Here is a 21,681-nt window from a genome sequence, read left to right as displayed (position 1 = left end):
CTGCTCTTGTTTGGAAACTGTTTGGACTATCAGTTTCTATTCCCTCACCTTCAGCTTATGTGTGTCCTTAAAGTTAAAATTGCTCTTGTAGACAACATATTGTGTTTTTTTATCATTTATATGGTAATTTAATTATTTTACAATGTTGTGTTAGTTTCTGTTGTATAACAAAATGAATCAGCTATAGGTATACATATATTCCCATATCCACTCCCTCTTGCATCTCCCTCCCACCCTCCCTATCCCACCAAGCTAGGTGGTCACAAAGCACTGAACGTATCTCCCTGTGCTATGCAGCTGCTTTCCACTAGCTATCTATTTTACATTTCGTAGTGTATATATGTACATACCACTCTCACACTTCGTGCCAGCTTACCCTTTCCACTCCCCATGTTCTCAAGTCGATTCTCTACATCTGCATCTTTTTTCCTGTGCTGCTCCTACCTTCATCAGAAACTTTTTTTTAGATTCCATATATATGTGTTAGCAAAGTGTTTTTTCTTTTTCTCTTTCTTACTTCACACTGTATGACAGACTCTAAGTCTATCCACCTAACTGCAAATAGCTCAATTTAATTTCTCTTTATCTCTGAGTAATATTCCATTGTATATATATGCCACACCTTCTTTATTCATTCATGTGTCGATTGACACTTAGCTTTTTCCCTGTCCTGGCTATTGTAATTACACCTGTAATGAACTGTGTGGTCCATGACTCTTTTTGAATTATAGTTTTCTCAGGGTATATGCACAGTTGTGGGATTGTGGGGTCATATATTAGTTCTACTTTTAGTTTCTTAATGACCACCATACTGTTCTCTATAGTGACTGTAACAATTTACATTCCCATTAACAGTGCTGGAGGGTTTCCTATTACCTACACTCTCTCAAGAATGTATAGTATATTGATTTTTTGATGACGGCTCCTCTGACTAGTGTGAGGTGATACCTCATTGTAGATTTGATTTATATTTCTATAATGATTCATGCTCAACATGAAAGGTTGAGCAAACTTTCATGTGTTTTATTGCAATCTGGGTATCATCTTTGGAGAAATGTCTATTTAGGTCTTCTGCCCATTTTTGGATGGTTTGTGTGTTTTGGTTTACAGCTGCATGAGCTGTTGGTAAATTTTGGAGATTAATCCTATTTCAGTTGCTTCATTTGCAAATATTTTCTCCCATTCTGAGGGTTGTCGTTTCGTGTTGTTTATAGTTTCCTTTCCTGTGAAAAATTTTTGTTTCACTATGTCCCATTACTTTAATTTTGTTTTTATTTCCATTTTTCTAGGAAGTGGGTCAAAAAGAATCTTGCTGTTATTTATGTCATAGAGTGTTCTGCCTATGTTTTCCTCTAAGTGTTTGATAGTGTCTCACCTTACATTTAGTCCTTTAATCGATTTGTGTTTATTTTTGTGTATGGCGTTAGGGAGTGTTCTAATTTCATTCTTGTACATGTAGCCATTCAGTTTTCCCAGCACCACTTGTTGAAGAGGATGTCTTATTTCCATTGTATATTCTTCCCTCCTTTATCAAAAATAAGGTGACCATATATCTGTGGGTTTACCCCTGGGCTTTCTACCGTGCTCCATTGATCTATATTTCTGTTTATGTGCCAGTACCATACTGTCTTTATTACTGTAGCTTTTAGTATAGTCTGAAGTCCAGGAGCCCGATTCATCCAGCTGTTTTTCTTTCTAAAGATTGTTTTGGCTATTCGGCATGTTTTTTTTTTTTTTTTCCATACACACTGAATTTTTTTCTTCTAGTTCCCTCGAAAATGCCACTGGTATTTTGATAGGGATTGCATTGACTCTGTAGATTGCGTTATGTCATACAGTCATTTTCACTATGTTGATTCTTCAAACCCAAGAACATGGTATATATCTCCATCTCTTTGTATCCTCCTTCATTTCTTTCATCAGCATCTTATAGGTTTCTGCATACAGGTCTTTTGTCTACCTGGGTATGTTTCTTTCTATTCTATTTGTTGCAATGGTAAATGAGAGTGTTTCCTTAATTTCTCTTTCAGATTTTCCATCATTAACCTATTGGTATCCCAGAGATTTCTGTGCATTAATTTTGTATTGTGCTACTTTACCAAATTTATCGGTTAGCTCTATTCATCTTCTGGTAGCATCCTTAGGATACTCTATGTGTAGTATCAAGTCATCTGCAAAGAGTGACAGCTTTACTTCTTCTTTTCTGATTTGGATTCCTTTTATTTCCTTTTCTTCTCTGATTGCTGTGTCTGAAACTCCCAAATCTATGTGGAGAAAGAGCTGTGAGGGTGGACAACCTTCTCTTGTTCCTGATCTTAATGAAAATACTTTCGGTTTTTCACCATTGAGGATGATGTTTGCTGTGGGTTTGTCATATATGGCCTTTATTATGTTGAGGAAACTCCCCTCTATGCTTACTATGTGGAGGGTTTTTATCATATATTGGGTTTGAATTTTTTCGAAAGTTTCCCTGCATCCATTGAGATGATCATATTGTTTTTCTCCTTCAATTGGTTAATATGAAGTATCACGTTGATTGATTTGCATATATTGAAGAATCCTTGTATTCTTGGAATAAACTCCACTTGATCATGGTGTATTATCCTTTTAATGTGCTGTTGGCTTCTGTTTGCTACCATTTTGTTGAGGATTTTTGCATCTATATTCATCAGTGATATTGGCCTGTAGTTTTCCTTTTTTTTATTATATCTTTGCCTGGTTTTGGTATCAGGGTGATTGTGGCGCCATAGAATTAGTTTTGGAGTGTTCCTCCCTCTGCTATATTTTGGAAGAGATTGTGAAGGACAGTTGTTAAATTCTCCAAGCCAGAAGGGACTGGCAGGATATATTTAAAGTGATGAAGGAGAAAAACCTGCAACGAAGATTAATTTTTTTTCCTATAAGTGAGATTACACCATTTTTGTTTTTATTTGTCTGATTTACTTCTTAAGTACTTCTTACTTCTTCTTTCATCATACTTCTTCTCAACATCTCTTACTATTAGAGATGTTGACTTAACATAGTGCCCTTAAGGTGCACCCATTTTGTTACAAAGGCACCATTTTATTACTATTATGCCTGAATATATTTTTATTGTGCCACTTTTATTTCCTGCCACACAAAATAACTTGCTGGGGCACCTTTCCTTTATCCATCTATTCAGGCTAAGTGTGTAGTTTTCCTGGTATGGCATTTGAGAATGATGGTGCAGTGTACATGGTATTCAGGTGTTTTTTAGAGTCGGCATTTTTCCTTCCATTTTATAAATAACCAAAGATTTTGTTCTGGATGATTTGGTAGTTCTAATTTTTGGTTTTATGAGGAACCTCCAAACTCTTTTCTAGAGTGGCTACACCAAACAGCATTCCCAACAAGAGTGTAAGGTGTTTCCCTTTTGTCATGCCTGCTGTCTTCTCTTTTTTGATAATAGCCAATCTAACAGATATGAGGTGATATCCCACTACTGAGGTTTTGCACTTTCCTTATGTATGTTGGATATTAGCCACTTCTAAGGTACGTGTTTGTAAATATTTTATACTATTCTATAGATTGCCTGTTAATTCTGTTGATTGTTTCCTTTATTATGTAGGAATGTTTCAGGTCAATTTCACTTCACTTAAATCTTGATTTTGTTGCCTTCTCTCCTGCTGTCATTGTCAAGAAATTATTGCCAAGGCCAATCTTGAGAAGTTTGTTCCTTATCTTTACTCAAAGGCTTTGAAACATTTAGGTCCTATCTTTAATACATTTTCCCCAATATTATTGAGGTATAATTGACATATAACCTTGGTAATTATAAGGTACACAGCCTGATGATTAGACTTACATCGATGTTGTGAAATAATGTGATAATAATGTTAGTTAATACTTCTATCACCTCACATAGTTACCATTTTTTTGTGTGTGCTGTAAGAACATTTAAGATCTCCTTTCCTTGTAACCTTGAAATATGCAATAAAGTGTTGGTAACTAAGTCACTATGCTGTAACTTAGATCCCAAGAATCTACATATTTTATACCAGGACATTTGTACTCTTTGACTGTCATCTCCTTATTTTTCCCAAACCCACACCTATTAAATACATATCAACTCTCTGTTTTGATGACCTCTGCCATTTAGATTTAATAAATAAGTGGGACCACACAGTTTGTCTTTATGTCTCTGATTGTTTCACTAAGCATAATGCCCACAAGTTGATTTCATGTGGTCACAAATTGCAGGATTTTCTTTATATGGCTGTATAATATCCATTGTGGTAATATATACAGTTCTTAATCCGTTTATTCATTGATAAACAGTTAGTGTCTATGCCTTGCATATTTTGGTAAATATTAATACAGTGAACATGGGAGTTCAAATATCTCAGTAAAGTAACTGATTTCATTTCCTTCAAATATGTATATTCAGAAATGGAATTGCTAGGTTATATGGTGGTATTATTTTTAGTACTTTGAGGAACATCCTAATTATTTTATGTAGTGGTTGTACTAAGGTATATTCCCACCAACAGTCTGTAAGTTTTCCCAGTTTTCTACATGCTTGACTACACTTTTCTGTCTTTTCTTTTTCATAATAACCACTAGGAAATGTGTGAGTTGACATCTCTTTGTGGTTTTATTTTGCATTTTTCTTACTATTACAGATGTTGAGCAAATGTTCATGTGTCTCTTGGTCATTTGTAGGTCTCCTATGAAGGTACTATATCTGCTAAGGTGTTCAGCCCACGTTTTAATTAGATTATTCAGCTTTTTTTTAATTGAATCCTTTTATGTTTGGACATTAGTCCCGTAGCAGGCATGTTGTTGGCAAATCTTTTCTCCCATTCCATAGGAGAATTCTTATGCCTCCTGTTCAATGCCTCTTCACTCTGTTCAAGTTTCTTTTTGTGCAGAGGCTTTTAAATTTGATGTTGTCACACATGTTGAATTTTCCTTTTGTTCCTTCTACTTTTGGTATCATACCCAAAAGAATCATTGCTGAGACAAATGCCTTGGAGATAATTTTCTGTTTAATTCTAGGCATGTTGTGATTTCTGTTCATGTTGTGTTAATTTTTGAATCGTCTAAGATGGGTGTTCAATTTTATTCTTTTCTGTGTGGATATCCCGTTTTTCCAACACCACTCAGTGTAAAGTCTATTTTTACTCCATTGTTTATTCTTGTCGTCCTTGTCAAATGTTAGTTGACTGGACATGGCTGAGTTTATTTCTGGGCTGTCAGTCCTATTCTATTGGTCTATTGTCTTTTTATGCTAATTTCACACTATTTCGATTACCATAACTTTGTATAATAGTTTGAAACCAGAAAGTGAGTTGCAACCAGCTTTGTTTATCTTGCTGAAAATTGTTTTGGCTATTTTCAGGTTCCTTTGTTGTTTTGTACAATTTTTAGGATTGTTATTCTATTTCTAGGAAAATTGCCATTGAAAATTTATTGGGTTTCAAATGAAACTATAGATGGCTTTAGGTAGTGTGAACATTTGTACAGTATTCATTCTTTCAATTCAGAAACATGGGATAAGTTTCTATTCACTTGTGTCTTCTTCAGTTTTTGTAAAAGTCATATTTTTAGGTGTACAGATGTTTTTGTCTCCTTGCTTAAATGTAGTCCTAACATTTTATTGTTTTTGGTACTGCCGTAAATGGAAGTGTTTTATTTATTTTTGTGTCTGCTATTTTCTTGTTAGTGTATACACATGCAACTAATTTGGTATTTTTGTTTCACAGCCAACAACATTACTGAATTTGTTTATTAGTTCTAACAATTTCATGCGGTTTTTGGTGGAGACTTTAGGATTTCCTTCATACAGCATATTTTATCGTCCAACAGAGGCATTTTTACTTCTTCCTTTCCACTTTTGATCCCTTTCTTTTCTTTTTCTTGCTTAATGCTTCTGGCTAGGTATTCTAATATTATGTTGAATAGGAGTGGTGATAGTGGGCATTTTTTATTTGTTCCTGTCTGAGAGGAAATGTTTTCAGCTCTTCACCATGAATATGATGTTAGCTGTGGGCTTGTTAATATATGACATTTATTACATTTAAAATGTTTCTTCGCTACACAGTTAGTTGAGAGCTTTAATCAAGAAAGTCTAAAAAATACTTTCAAACATTTCTTCTGCATGCTGTTCCTGTGGTTAATTAAAAGTATTGATTTTAATATGTTAACTACCCTTACATCCTAAGGAGTTATCCCACCTTATCATGTTGATCCTTTTAGTGTGCTATTGAATTTGGTTTGCTAGAATTTTCTTGAGAATTTTTCGATCAATATGTACAAGTATATTGGCCTGTAAGTTCTGCGTTTTTTGTTTGTTTTGTTTTGTGATTCCCTTGTTATATCTTTATCTGGCTTTGTTAATCAGATAAATGCTGGTTTTATAAAATGAGTTTGGAAATGTTTCCTCTTTTTTAGTTATTTGGTAGGGTTGGGAAGGCCTGGCAATAAATCTTCATTAAATGTTCAGTAGAATTCACCCATGAAATGATCTGATCCTCGACTTCTCTTTGTTTGGAGAGTTTTGAATACTGAATCAATTTTCTAATTCATCATTTGTATGATCAAGACATACTTTTTTTTTTTGTCTTCTTCGTGATGGTCTTGCAACATGGTACATTAGAGTTAGTGGAGATTTATGCATTTGTGTGACCCTGTTTTGTAGCTTTCTTTATTATTATTTGTATGCTAGGGTGTCAGTCACAATTTCTCCTCTTTCAATTAAACTTTTATTTATTAAGTTCTTTTTTCTCTTCATTAGTCTAGCTAAAGCTTTGTCAATTTTATTATGCTTTACAAATACCAGCTCTTGGATTCAGTTTTTAAATAATTATATGATTATTGTTTTATTCATTTCCATTTGAAACTTTCATATTTCTTCCTTTTATTCTTGGAAATTAATTTGTTCCTTTTCCCTAGGCCTTCATGTATAAGGATAAGTCGTTTATTTAAGATCATTCTTTTCTCTTAATAAAAGAAGTTATGAATGCTAAAACTTCACTCTTTAGATTGATTATGCTACATCCCCAAAGTTTTGGTATGTTGTCATTTTTGTTTATGTGAAGGTAGTTTCAGATTTCCCTTTTGACTTCTTCCTTGACCCATAGATTTTTCCAGTGTGTGCTGTTTAATTTTACATATTAGGAATTTTTCACTTTTTCTCTTGTTACTGATTTCTAGCTTCATAACGTTATGATAAAACAGGATGCTCAATGTGGTTTTGATCTTCTTAAATTTGTTAAGGCTTGCTTTATGTACCAAGGCAGTGACTATCAGGGGGAATGTTCCATCAGCACTTAAGAAGCATGTGGATTCTGGTTCTGATGAATGGAAGTTCTCTATAAGTTTATTAGGTACCTTCTGTGTCTTTATTAATTTTCTAAGGTAGAAAGTGGGATAATATAGTTCTTTAGTATTATTATTTTTACTGTTGGTTTCTCCTCTCAGATCTCTTAATGGTTGATTTAAATATTTGTTTAATCATGCAACATTCAGTACATATATATTTACAATTATTATAACCTCTTGATAAATTGATCCATTATTATTTTATACTGACCTTATTTATCACTTCTGAACTACTGTGACTGAAAGTCTGTATTACATGAGATTGGGAGAGCCAGTCCTGCTCTTGTTTGGAAAGTGTTTGCACTATCAGTTTGTATTCCCACACCTTTAGCTTATGTGTGTCCTTAAAGTTAAAATGGCTCTTATAGAGAGCATATTCCTTTTTTTTAACACCTATATCGGAGTATAATTGCTTTACAATATTGCATTAGGTTCTGCTGTATATCAAAGTGAATCAGCTATAGATATACACATATTACCTTATCCACTCCCTATTGCATTTTCCTCACACCATCCCTATCTCACCCAGCTAGGTGGTCACAAAGCACTGAACTTATCTCCCTGTGTTATGCAGCTGCTTTCCACTAGCTATCCATTTTACATTTGGTAGTGTATGTACGTCTATATGACTATCTCACTTCGTGCCAGCTTATCCTTGCCCCTGCAAGTGTTATCAAGTCTATTCTCTACATCTGCATCTTTATTCCTCTCCTGCCCCTACGTTCATCAGAACCTTTTTATTTTCTGATTTCGTACATAAGTCTTAGCAAACAGTTTTTTCTTTTTTCTTTCTGATTTACTTCACGAAATATGGCAGACTCTAAATCCATCCAACTAACCACAAAGAGCTCAAATTCATTTCTATTTATGTCTGAGTAATATTCCATTTTATATATATATGCCACACATTCTTTATCCATTCTTCTGTCCATGGACACTTAAGTTGCTTCCATGTCCTGGCTATTGTAAATAGACCTGTAATGAACTTTGTGTTCCATGACTCCTTTTGAATTATGGTTTTCTCAGGGTATAAGCACAGTAGTGGGATTGCTGGGTCATATGCTATTTCTAGTAGTAGTATCTTATGACCTCCATACTTTTCTCCGTAGTGACTGTAACAATTTACATTCCAAACAACAGTGCCAGAAGTTTCCCTTTTCTTCACACCCTCTACAGAATTTATTGTTTGTACCGTTTTTGTTGATGGTCATTCTGACTAATGTGAGGTGATACCTCAGTGTAGATTTGATTTACATTTCTTTAATGATTCATGATATTGGGCAACCTTTCATGTGTTTTATGGCAATCTGTATATCATCCTTGGAGAACTGTATAGTTAGATCTTCTGCTCATTTTTGGATTGTTGTTTGTGTTTTTGGTTTGGAGCTGCATGACCTGTTGGTAAAATTTGGAGATTAATCATTTTTCAGTTGCTTCATTTGCAAATATGTTCTCCTATTCTCAGGGTTGTCTTTTGGTCTTGTTTATGGTTTCCTTTGCTGTGCAAAAGCTTTTAAATTTCACTAGGTCCCATTTGTTTATTTTTGTTTTTACTTCCATTTCTCTAGGAGGTGGGTCAAAAAGAATCTTGCTGTGATTTATGTCATAGAGTGTTCTGCCTAAGTTTTCCTCTAATTGTTTGGTCATGTCTGACTTTACATTTAGGACTTTAATCCATTTGTGTTTATTTTTGTGTATGGTGTTAGTGAGTGTTTTAATTTCATTCTTGGACATGTATCCGTCCAGTTTTCCAAGCACCACTTGTTGAAGAGGATGTCTTATCTCCATTGTATATGCTTGCCTGCTTTGTCAAAAATAAGATGACTATATGTGAGTGGGTTTATCTCTGGGCTTTCTATACTGTTACATTGATGTATATTTCTGTTTTTCTGTCAGTACCATACTGTGTTGAGGACTGTAACTTTGTAGTATAGTCTGAAGTGCAGGAGCCTGATTCATCCAGATCCGTTTTTCTTTCTCAAGTTTGTTTTCGTTATTCGGTGTCTTTTTATTTCCATACACATTGTGCAATATTTTCTTCTGATTCCCTGGAAAATGCGATTGCTAGTTTGATAGGCATTGCATTGAATCTGTAGATTGATTTGGGTAATATAGTCATTTTTACAATGTTGATTCTTCCAACCCAAGGACATGGCATATCTCTCCATCTGTATCACCTTTCATTTCTTTCATCAGCATCTTATATAGTGTTCTGCATACAACTCTTTTCTCTCCCCGGGTATGTTTATTCCTATTCTTTTTGTTGCAATCGTAAATAAGAGTGTTTCATGAGTCAAGAGGAGTTCAAGTTGTCTAAAAGCCTACATGTCATTTGTAGAAAGGATCTAAACTTCAGGTATACCCTGAGGTATGTCTTTGCATCTATGGCCCATGGTGCCATTTAGGGCATGTCTATTCTGGAGGGGACCTATACAGGTGGTGTTTAGGGACTGAGGGGAGGGATTTGGATGTCTCTTTGGGGGCATATCATTTTGCGCCAGGGCTTAGGAATATTTGGCACATGGTCATTGGTGGCCATGTTTCGATAGCACATGGTATTTGCAATGTTCTCCAAAGGGAGGTGGATTTGGGTAAAATTGGAGATTTCTAATCAAGGCAGGATTTGAGGAATATTGTTTAAGTAAGGGTCCTAGTACAAGTGTTGGGATCTTGCCAGAATGACTTTTGTGACCCAAGTTCCATTATAGGGTCCTCCAAGCATTTGGAGATCTGTGTCAATAAGATTCGATTCATCGGAAATCACTTTTCTCGTAAAGATAGTCTTCAAATCAGGCTAAGAAAGGATACTGGAGATAGTCAACTGGGATTTGGAGAGAAACAGGGTACCATTAGGACTTCATTTTCTATAGTTTTACTACCATTCATGAACATATGGCGCCCTTCTTGTCAGGAATGGAGAAAGAACAGTTGTGCTGCTGGGACACAGATATTATCATGCCAAATTACATGCATTGGTTATTCATGAGGGAAAGTATAGTCCCAATTTAGAGAGGATCTATTTAGGACAGATGTACATCTATCATGAAGAGTATGGCCTTTGCTCATTCATGTACATAAACTATGTATAATTTTCCCTAACGGGTTACAGAGTTGTGAGCCTTGTGTCTAGCGAAGAAGTACATACTTCTGTATATGAGGAAGGGAAAGCCTTCTGGTCCAGTATGTCAGTTACCTGCAAAGTTTCTAAATGAAAAATCCAGCATTGTTCTCTCCCTGCTGTGTGATCACAGGCAATTTCTTTTCAGTATCCATTGGTGGTATGAAGGTGATGATAAGAAGAACAGCAAATACTTACATGATCTTTACAGAGTGGTGAATGTAAGTCTTTATCAGGTGTCATAATACACCAGGTAACTTAATAGTATTCCAGCTACTAATGTTAATTAGGTAGTATGTACTCTGTGTCACACTCTTTTTTATGCCCTTTATTCATATTTAGTCATTTAAACTCTACCAATGGGGAAAGTTACAATCATTATCCTCATTTTATAGATGGCCCAGAGAAGTGAGGTCCCTGTCTTCAGGTCACACAGCTGATAATCATGGAAAGAATTACTGGAAGGGTCCAACACTTCTCTTGTGCCAACTGCGGGCTGGAACACGAAAGGATCATTGTTTCTTCCTCAGAAAGGACAGCTAATGAGTTATGTCAGAAGATGATAGTGTAAGGCCCTCCAAAAATTCTTTACATTACAAACCTACAAAGTTGTCAGACTCAACTTTTTCAGAACTCTGGAAATTGACAAAATTTCACAGGAACTAGGGAAGTATTTACGTGTTTAAAAATGACTGAATCTTGGTAAGATCAGCAAGCTCTAGAGACTTTAAATGGTCACAATCCCATCCTCCTTTTTTCCAGCTTAATAATAGTACATATTGAAAGAGTATGCATTCCTTTTGCATCGAGTAGCCACCAGAAGGAGAAGAACAAAGTGAGAATTCTTTCAGAACCTCATCTCCAAAGATTTATCATTATCTGATGTGACTGAGATGTTCCTTGGAATTCTGCGTTTGCAAGACTGTCTATATTTGACATAATTTGGAGGTCACCCAGTGCAGATGTACTTTAACCTGGGGAGTTGTCAAAATAATTATGGGGGCAGAAAGAAAGTTTTAAGAATTAATGCCAAGAAACATCCCAAATTTGATGCAAAACATCATTATACAGATTCGCCCAGCTAAACAAACTCAAAGCAGGTTAAACTCAAAGAGATCCAAGCAACACATATCATAAACTACTGAAAGCCAAAAACCAAGAGAGAATTGTGAAAGCACTGTGTAGCAACCCATGACATGTAAGAGATTCTCAATTAAGCCAAAAAAAAAAAAGACTACTCATCAGACAACATGCAGGGCAGAAAACACTTCGATACATTCATAGTGCTAAAAGAAAAAAAAAACTGTCAACCAAGAATTTTATATGCAGCAAGACCATCTTTTGAAACTGAGGACAGGAGTAGGACAATTCCAGATAAGCACAAAATGGAGAGGATTTATTGCTAACTATCTGCCCTACAAGATGAGATAATTCTTGGAGAGAGTCCAAACTAAAATGAAAGACACTTTGATGATAACTCAAATCCAGAGAAAGAAAGAACATCTGTAAAAGTAATTATATAGGTAAATATAGAGTATAATTTAAACGATTTTTTTGTTTGTATGATTGTAGTCTGAATAATAGTCCCCCAATATGCCCACATTTTAATCCCCAGGACATGTATGTTATGTTATGCAGAAAACTTTGCATATATGATTATATTAGAGTCTTCAGATGGGAAATGTTCTTGGGTTACCTTGGGTGGATCTAATCAAAATGCTTCTTATAAGAGGAATGAAGGAGATGTCGGTGACAGAGGACAAGTTAATGTGATGACAGAAGTAGATAATGAACTGATGTATTTGAAGGTAGTAGAAGGGGTTACTAGACTAGGAATACTAGCAACCACTAAGCAAAAAAAAAAAAAAAAAAAAAAAAGGGCAAGGAAATACATTCTCCCAGCAGAGTCTCCAGATGGACCCAATCCTGCCAACATATTGACTTTAGCCCAGTAAAATGGATTTGGGACTTGTAACATGTAGTATTTTAAGAGAACAATTTGTAAAGTTTTAAACAATTGAATTCCTGAAAATGTGTTAAAGCAACAATAGTAAACAAATGCAGTTACTTTTTTCTCTTACCTGATTTAAAGCATTACTCCACAGGAAAAAAAAATTAATTGGTGCTGATGTAAAAAGTGTATAAAGATGCAATTCATGATAAGAACAACACAAGAAAAAGGATAAACTAGATAAAAGAAAAAATTCATATTTTGAAATTAAGTTGGTATTAATGTGAACTAGGTTGTTAGAAACTGTCAGTTTACTTTATAACAACCTAATTCCAGAGCAACCACTAATAAAATGGCTCTAAAATGTATATAGTAAAAGAAATAACAAATAACCATAAAAGTGGTACACTAGAAGATGTCCAATTAAAAAGCAGATTGTCAGTATGGATTTTTTAAAAACATGACCACCTATATGTTGTTAAAGAGACAAATCTTAGTGTGAAACAAATAGATTTTAAGTAAAATGTTGCAAAGATAAGTCTCATGCCAAGAAAACTCGAAAGAGAGTTATAGTGACTATACTAACAACAGACAAAACAGATTTTAAATAAAAAAATGAGACAAAGGACAGTATATATTACTGTATTATTATATTAGATTAACAATATATTATTGATAAAAGGGTAAATCTGTTGAAATACACAAGAATTATAAACAAATGCTCACCTAACAAAAAAGTTCCAGATACCTGAATCAAAAACTTACAAAATTTGAGAGAGAGATAAATAGGTTCAACAGCCTATCCAAATGAATTACAAAACATATGATCACCAAGGGAAGAGAAGACCTAAACAAAACTATGATATAAACCGAGTGCACTTAACAGACATGTACACAACATTCCTCCCAAGAACAGAAGAATACAATTTCCTTTCACTTGAACTAGGAATGTTCTCCAGGATAGACTTCACGTTAGGCCATAAAACAAGTGTCAATAATTTAAATCACACCAAATTGTTCTCTGACCACAAAGGAAAGAATAATGGGCATCAGTAATAGGAGGAACTTGTGAAAACTTGTAAATATGTGGAAATTAAACAATGCATTCCTAAGTAATAAAAGAGTCAAACAGTGTGCAAGAGATATTAGAATATACTCTGAAGTGAATGAAAATGTAAACACAACATACCAAAACATGGGATTCGGCAAAAACAGAGCACAGAGGAATATATATATATATATATATATATATATATATATATATATATATATATATATATATATATATATATATATAATACATTATATACATTTGTATAGTTTTCTCCATGTCTCTTCTGCAGTTTATTAAATATTTATTAAATATGGGTTTATAGTTTTATGAAATTGGGAAAATTTCTGCCCACATGTTTTTTGAAAATATTACTTTCGGAGCTCACTGCCATATCATTATCTCTTTCCAGAACTCCAATTACATGAGTATTAAGGCACTTGACTTGTTTGACTTTCCCCCCCCACACACACCTTTTGTATTTTGCATAGTTTCTTCTACTTTGTTAAACTTCCTAATTTTTTCTTGTGTGTTAATTTGTTAATCACATCTGTTATGTAAAATCACAGGTCAAGAACATTAAAACATCTATTATAACTATATTTCACATGTCAAAGAAATTCCCAAGAAAGGGGTGGGCCAAAAGAGTTTTTGAAGAAATAATGGACCAAAAAATTACAAATTTAATGAAAACTAAAGCCACAGATGTTGCTGGTAAGTTTCTGGTAAGTGTTGATGGATGGTAGGTAATTGTGAATGTTAGCGTTTTGGAGTTGTGTTTTGTGTTCCTTTAATATTTTTGAGTCTGTTCTAGAGAAATTATGTAGTTGCCATCTGATCCTTTCAGGCCTTACTTCTTTTTCTCTAGAGTGGCATTTAGGCATAGAATACCTGTGTTGTCTGAAGAAATCAGCATTGTGTTTTCGTTTTTGATTTTGTTTTATGATGTACGATACATTATTTTTATTTCTTAATTGAAGTATAGTTGATTTAAAAATTAGTTACTTTTTGCTTTACAGCAAAGTAACTCAGTTATCTATATATACATTCTTTTTCATATTCTATTCCATGATGGTTTATCTCAGGATACTGAATAGATTTCTGTGTGCTCTACAGTAGTACCCTGTTGTTTACCCATTTTATATATAATAGCTTATATCTGTTAACTCCAAACTCCCACTGTATGGGGGAGGGTGTTAGGTGAGGAATAAGGTGGGAGGTTTTCATATTCCTGTTTTGATAGTGCTGTTGATCTTGGGAGGGAATGAATTGACAGATAACCCTTCATTCTTTTCATCCCCCAGGTCCCTACACCTTTAGTATCTGTGATACCTCCAATTTCTCTGACTACATTTGTGGAGGCATTGTCAGTCAAGTCAAAGTAACTAAGAGGATAAGCTTTGTGACTATGAGCAGGAGGGTGTGTTGTAGGGTTCCAGGCATCTCCACGATTTTACTTTTTTGGTTCTGATATCTTGTTCTTCACAGAAAACCTTGCCTACTTCACAGGCAGAGCCGGACTTTGTGATAACAAATTTTGTCAAGTATTCTCGCCCTCCTCAGCTACAAATTGGCTTCCAGGTCCTGCACCAGTTCCGTGCCCAGCATGGTCAGCCCTCTCGGCCCCACAATGAGGTAGATGGGTGGGCAAGCCAACCAGGTCCTTGAACCAAAGCTGCTCTATGCCTTTTCATCTACTTAGTTTTTCTACCTCTCCCTCTCCCCACAGTGGTGTGATTGTTCTTTTACTCCTTCCAGGGGGATGCAACAGAACTGGTGACCCTAGCACAGGCTTGAATTCTCAAGCTCTGCCACCAGTGCAGCAAAAGAGTCTGGATGAAGACCTCATCCAGAAGCCGGCTTATATGGCCCCTGGGGATCTGGCACCCATCAACTCCTTCACTGGTTGTGTGGCTGCCCAGGAGTTTATGAAGGTCAGCGTGAGTGGAGACGGACAGTGCTGGGCCTGGGCCAGGTTCCTTTCCAGCCCTGCTGCTTGCTTTCCAGCTCTGATTAACCAGCGATCACATTCTCTTTCTAACCGACTCCTCAGGGCTGCTCTGGAAAGTTTATGCCTGTTATACAGTAGCTGTATTTTGATGCCATTGAGTGTCTCCCTGTGGAAAAAGAGGCCTTTACAGAGGACACCTGCCTTCCAGTATGTGATTTGGGCCCATGGAGAAGACATTATTGTGGATCTTTTTAACGTGGCTTTTCCCTAACCCTCTCTTCCCTTCACATGACTCAGTGCCAGAACCATTATGATGGGCAGGTGGCTGTATTTGGCTCTGACCTGCAAGAGAAGCTGGGTAAGCAGAGATACTTCTTGGTGAGAGAACCTTGTGGTCAAAAGCTACCTTTAGGTCCCCTAGGCTCTGGCCACCTCTTCTGGAGTCTCCTCGTGGTGTACAAGGGATGGTGTTGGCTTGTACCCTCATCTCATCCCTCTTCCATTTTCTTCGCACCAGGTCCTTTATATCCTGGTCTTGTGCCTCTTTCTTTAGAGGACCATGGATTTTTATGGCACTGTGACTTAAATATGCAGTCATAGATCCTCTTACACTCTCTTGCCATCTGCAGGGGTAGTGAGGACTGAGGAGTGGTTTTGTTACCCAGTGACCCTAACCATCTTGTGTCTCTCTTCTTGGCCACCTCCCAGGTGGGTGCAGGGGCCGTTGGCTGTGAGCTACTCAAGACCTTTGCCATGACTGGGCTAGGCTGTGGGGAGGGTGTGGCAATCACCATTACAGACATGGACACCATAGTAAAATCCAATCTGAATCGACAGTTTCTGTTCCAACCTTGGGATATCAAGGTGAGTGGAATGGATATGGTATGTGGTTCAGCTTTGTTTTTCACTTTTCTCCTGTCTTTTTCTGGTTATCTGTCTTATTGCCTTTGGACTTTTTTTTTTTTTTTTGGTATGCGGGCCTCACACTGTTGTGGCCTCTGCCATTGTGGAGCGCAGGCTCTGGACCTTCAGGACCAGCGGCCATGGATCATGGGCACAGACGCTCCACGGAATGTGGGATCTTCCTGGATGAGGGAACGAACCCATGTCCCCGAAACGGCAGGTGGACTCTCAAGCACTGTGTCACCTGGGAAGACCACCTTAGGACTTTTTTGTTTGTCTCTTTCCTTCAGTTCTTACCTTATTTCTTTTCTCTACCACTCACTCTTTCTTCCAGGAGATATTTATTGAAAACTTATTACATCTTTCATTTGTGAGTTTAAACCTGTCCCCAGCCATCTTTTTTTTTCTTTGGTTTTTGGTTACGGCTAATGTGGAACTCTGGAAGCTAGATTATAGAGGGATCTATCTGGGGCGTCTCTGTAAAGTGCAGTGTTATTTTGCCTGCCCAGTGTTTATCTTTCCTTTCATTTTATCATGCAAATACTAGGTACTACTTAAGTAGTTAGAATATATAAGATAGCAAATGAAAGGTTTCTGCTTTTGTCTAGTGAGAAGACATAGTAAATGAGAGATTCTCTAATGCAGTGGAGGTTGGCAGCACTCTTTCCTCAAGTCCAAAAGATCACAACTCTTTTAAGAATACTAAGACATTATGTCCTTTTTATCCTCATTTTATCAGGTGAAAGGGTAATTTTCCACTCTGTTCTAGGAGGCTGTCCATAACCCAAAAACACAGTATTTTCCAAATGACCAGACCAATTCATGATGATACAGAACTGTGCATTAACTAAAGAGCCATTCAAAATACAAAGAAAGACAGAGGGTATTGTTGTGGATCAGTATTTTACCTTTCAACTAAACTTTAAAGAAATATCGCTTGTCAAGTTTTGATATATATATAATTTTAAATATCAACAGTCATCTGAAAATGTTATTGATTTTTTTTTTCTGTGAGGCTGGATATCCCTGACATCTTTCAAGCAAAACATGTAATACATTAAAGTCAGTAAATAACGAAAATTCAGCTATCTTCTAAGACATTATATAAGTAAAATTTGTAAAACTGTAAATACAGATTGACTCCTGTCATTAACGCTTTGTATTGGAGTTTCTTTCATAGTGTTTGTAGTATATAATGGAATTATTCCATATTAATTAATTTATTTATTTATTTATTTTTGGCTGTGTTGGGGCTTCCTTTCTATGTGAGGTCTTTCTCTAGTTGTGGTAAGCGGGGACCATGCTTCATCGCAGTGCGCGGGCCTCTCACTAGTGCAGCCTGTCTTTTTGTGGAGCACAGGTTCCAGACGCGCTGGCTCAGTAGTTGTGGCTCTGGCCTAGTTGCTCCGTTGCATGTGGGATCTTCCAAGACCAGGGCTCAAAAACATTTCCTCTGCATTAGCAGGGAGATTCTAAACCACTGTGCCACCAGGGAAGCCCCTCCAATTTTAAATGGAGTAATAATATTTTAAAATGTTCTCAGATTAAATATCAAACGTAGGAAATCCTGATAGCTGTGCATCAGATAAAAAAGAAACCACAAACTTTGTTTTAACTTCATTTTGGACAACTGCTAGAGCAAATAATAAATACAATAGCACTGTATGTGGTTAGAACATAACAAGGTGAAACATACTGTGTAGGGGCAAGAATCAAAATCAAGATATAGAACTGGAAGTGCCATGAGAGGGTGGTTTGCAGTGTGGTAAAGGAAATCCACATTGGAAAGGTGGTATAACCGCAGAGAATTAAAGATGGTATACGAGAACAGGAAGAAATCTCAGGGAAGAGTATGCCAGGTGAAGTTAACAGTGTGAGCAAAACCCTGAGTTTGGAATATGACTGCTATGTTTAAGGAGTAGAGACAGAGATAGATCATGGTAAGAGAGAAGGTTGTCAAAGGAATAGGGACCAGCTCATTTCACCCTTAGTGAAAGTGGGAATCAATAGAGGGTTTTGCGGAGAGGAATGTGATCTGACTTGGATTTTCAGAGGATCCTTTTTGTTTTTGTAAGTTCAGAGGACCTTGGTTTTCTTTGCGTGAATGCACTCCAACTCGGGGTGCTAGTAACGAAAAACAGTGGATGTTCGGTAGACAAAAGAACAGATACTCAACCCATTGTCTCCTATTGTATCACTGTTTTCCTTTTTTATTCACGCCATTCCTCATTTGTCCCAGCCCAAGCTGTGTGGCATTTGTCATAGACCACAGAACCTCCTGACCTCAGAGCCTAGGTCTTGTGCATCATTACTTAAATCAGTTTTCAGAACAGCTCTGTAAAGTTTTGTTGGGTGATTATGTGAATGACAGTTCTGTTTCTCCATCACTACCCAGAAATTGAAGTCTGATACAGATGCTGCAGCTGTGAACCAGATAAACGCACACATCCGTGTGATGAGCCATCAGAACTGTGTGGGCCCTCACAGAGAGCATGTGTATGATTGATAAATTCCTCCAAAACCTGGATGGTGTGGACAATGCCTCGGACAATGTGGATGCCCGTGAGTTTTGGGGATGGGTGAGGATGAGGCGAGAGTAATGTGTGTGTTTTAGGGATTGTGTGTCACCGTGTCCTATCCTGATGTTATTTTCCCCACCCTCACCTGCTGCAACTTTCTCACAGGCACGTATGTGGACTGCTGCTGTGTGTTGTACCGAAAGCCTCTTCTGGAGTCAGGCACACTGGGTACCAAGGGTAATGTGTAAGGGTTTATCCCCTTCCTGACAGAGTCATACAGCTCCAGCCAGGACCCTCCTGACAAGTCCATCCCCAGGTGCACACTGAAGAACTTCCCGAATGTCATCGAGCACACTTTGCAGGTGATCAGCCTTGCAGGGAGAGAGAGGTGGAACAGATATGTACTGGGACAGTGTCTCAGTTGCCAAACTCTTGTTATTCCGATGATGAAGCCTCAGTGTATGTAATATCTGCCCTCTCTTTAACTCTCCTTCACTCACTTTAAACCTAGGAGCCTAACGCTTTTCATAATGATTTCTTTAACTTGAAATTTTTATTTTGCAAGCATACAGGGAAGTATTATTTATACCATGTGAAATACTTTATGTGAGAAGTGTATATCTAAACGGTGAGGATATGTTTCTTTGTGTACAGGATACTATTTTGTCGTTGAACAAAATTAACTTAATATCATCTCTGCTAGTTATTTAGATATCTCTAATATTAAGTCCATATTTAGGAATAATTTTCTAATTGTTTCCCAAAATATGTTTAATAGTTTGTCAGCATAGTTGTGTTTATATAGTACACATACATACAAAAGAGCATAACTCTCATGTACATTGACAAAGTAAAAGCACCCCATTAACTGGTCCTCAGAACTTGGCCCTAATTACAGTCCCCTTTCAAACCACAAATAACCATCCTTTTATCAAAATGATTCTTAACCCAGTCTTTGAGGCTATGTTTAGGAAGTATGGGAACAGGAAGAAAATGAGCAGTAACAGTTCAGTCTGTCACTTTTCCTTCCAGAAGGGAAGAGTTTATACTTGTGGAGTCAGTTCAGTATGTGTCTTTCTCCCTTTCCATGCATCCCATGTTGGTGTGTGTGTGTGTGTGTGTGTGTGTGTGTGTGTAGATACAGAGAGACGGAGAAAGAGATGTGTTTGTGTGTGTGTGTTCATTTCTATACATATAAATCCTCTACTAGGTTATGGTTCTATTATTGTGTTTCTCTCTACCCAGTATGCAGAAAGGCCAATAAAAAGGATTTTAAAACTAATATACTATGTGCCCTTGGACTTAACCACTTCATGCTTCAGATTCCTTATCTGTAAAATTGGAATGACAGTAGTAACTCTCACAGGAATTCTGAAAAACATGTATACTTAATATGCCCTTGTGACTTTCAAACTAAGCTTTAAATGTGTACATGTTTGCTTATTTCTTATTAACTCCCTGAGGTGTAGTTTTACTGTTACAGTGTTTGTCTTTAAAATGAGGAAACACAAGTAAAGATATACCTGATTGTCACAAGACTGTGGCACAGCTGGCCTTTGAACCTGGATTTCGAGCATCAAGGTGCTCCAGATCACTTCACCAGTGACTATTTATCGACCTCCGAATTCACAGGGGTCAAACCTCTATCTTACTTTCTTCCCAGTCCCCAGAACCTGCATAGAGATCGTTCATGTTTTATTCTTGGTGTGAACTTTTTCTTGAATTGATGCATGACATACCTAGGGTAATGTGTACATCTTAATAAATTCTGCATGAATGTACACTTGTGTGTAAACCTCTTCCCAGATTAAGATCATAGGTTTTTACATTGAAGTGGTGAGGGCTTGACAAGTTTGACCAGACAGATTGGGAGGGTTTTCTTCCTCTGTTCTCCCATAACAGCCATGCTCTTCCTATTTGCTGTATTTCCTGATGGTGGTCCTAAGGCCTACAGAAACTTATTTGTTTCCCTTAACCCACGTAGTGTTGATTTGCTCTGTCTGCCGTGGATGAGTTTGAAGGTCTCTTCAAGCAGCCAGCAGAAAACGTCAACCAGTACCTAATGTGAGTAATTCTGTCCAAATCCTCGCTCACCGTGTCTGCTGCCTGTCAGTCAAAGCATTCTGTAACCAGTGTAACACTTAGGACCTGGTCTACTTTTCAAATAATCTAATGATTCCTTGGGCCTTATACATTTGGGAGTCAGCACTGACTTTTCATGCTGTTAAGCTCCCTCTGGGATCACTGTGTAACTCTGAGTTTGTGTCCTCTCTAATTCTTGATAGGGATTCAAAGTTTGTGGAGCAAACACTGCACCTGGCAGGCATCCAAACCCTAGAGGTGCTGCAGGCTGTGCAGCTCAGCCTGGTGCTTCAGCGGCCACATACATGGGCTGACTGTGTGACGTGGTCTTACTAGCACTGGCACAACCAGTGCTCCAACAACATCAGACAGCTGCTGCACAGCTTTCCTCCGAACCAGGTATTACACTCTTCTGGGCTCCATTTGTCAGAATAGGCTTACTGGAAGCAGTTTGTTAAACGCTTTTGACATGGTTCATTGCAGTTCATCCATTTGTGGCAAGACCACCAAGTCCCAGAGATCTCATTAAATGGTTAAGTGAGTGATTTTTGAAGTCAAAGACCTGTTCCTCCCAACCTCTCTCCTCTACCTGCCCAGCCCTGTTCTCTCAAGCAACATACTTGGTACCTATTCCCTTAGATATGACATGAGTCATTCCAGATTCCCTGTCAGGGCTATAGAGATTGTAGAAGAGAAATTTTGGTGTTAAGAGCACAGGACCTAGGTGGCTTCAAGTCTCAACTGCATTTGATATTGTGACTA

At 37.1% G+C, this 21,681-nt stretch overlaps 1 pseudogene across 1 annotated transcript in view; it reads left to right on the top strand.

Moving 5' to 3' along the window:
* Positions 1–21,681, top strand: part of LOC308609654 (ubiquitin-like modifier-activating enzyme 1) — a 50,542-nt pseudogene that overhangs the window by 23,848 nt on the left and 5,013 nt on the right. The window contains exons 3-13 of the transcript in view: positions 10,053–10,187; positions 14,769–14,866; positions 14,953–15,099; positions 15,223–15,398; positions 15,518–15,622; positions 15,713–15,793; positions 16,124–16,279; positions 18,714–18,880; positions 19,003–19,199; positions 20,837–20,901; positions 21,123–21,318. The product of the transcript in view is annotated as a ubiquitin-like modifier-activating enzyme 1 (transcript). The remainder of the gene's footprint in view (positions 1–10,052; positions 10,188–14,768; positions 14,867–14,952; positions 15,100–15,222; positions 15,399–15,517; positions 15,623–15,712; positions 15,794–16,123; positions 16,280–18,713; positions 18,881–19,002; positions 19,200–20,836; positions 20,902–21,122; positions 21,319–21,681) is intronic.

Source organism: Mesoplodon bidens (assembly GCF_964165515.1).
Source record: "Mesoplodon bidens genome assembly, chromosome: Y".
In the NCBI taxonomy this organism is placed as follows: Eukaryota; Metazoa; Chordata; class Mammalia; order Artiodactyla; family Ziphiidae; genus Mesoplodon; species Mesoplodon bidens.
The sequence above is the reverse complement of the archived record's forward strand: the minus strand, read 5'-3'. Positions and strand labels throughout refer to the sequence as shown.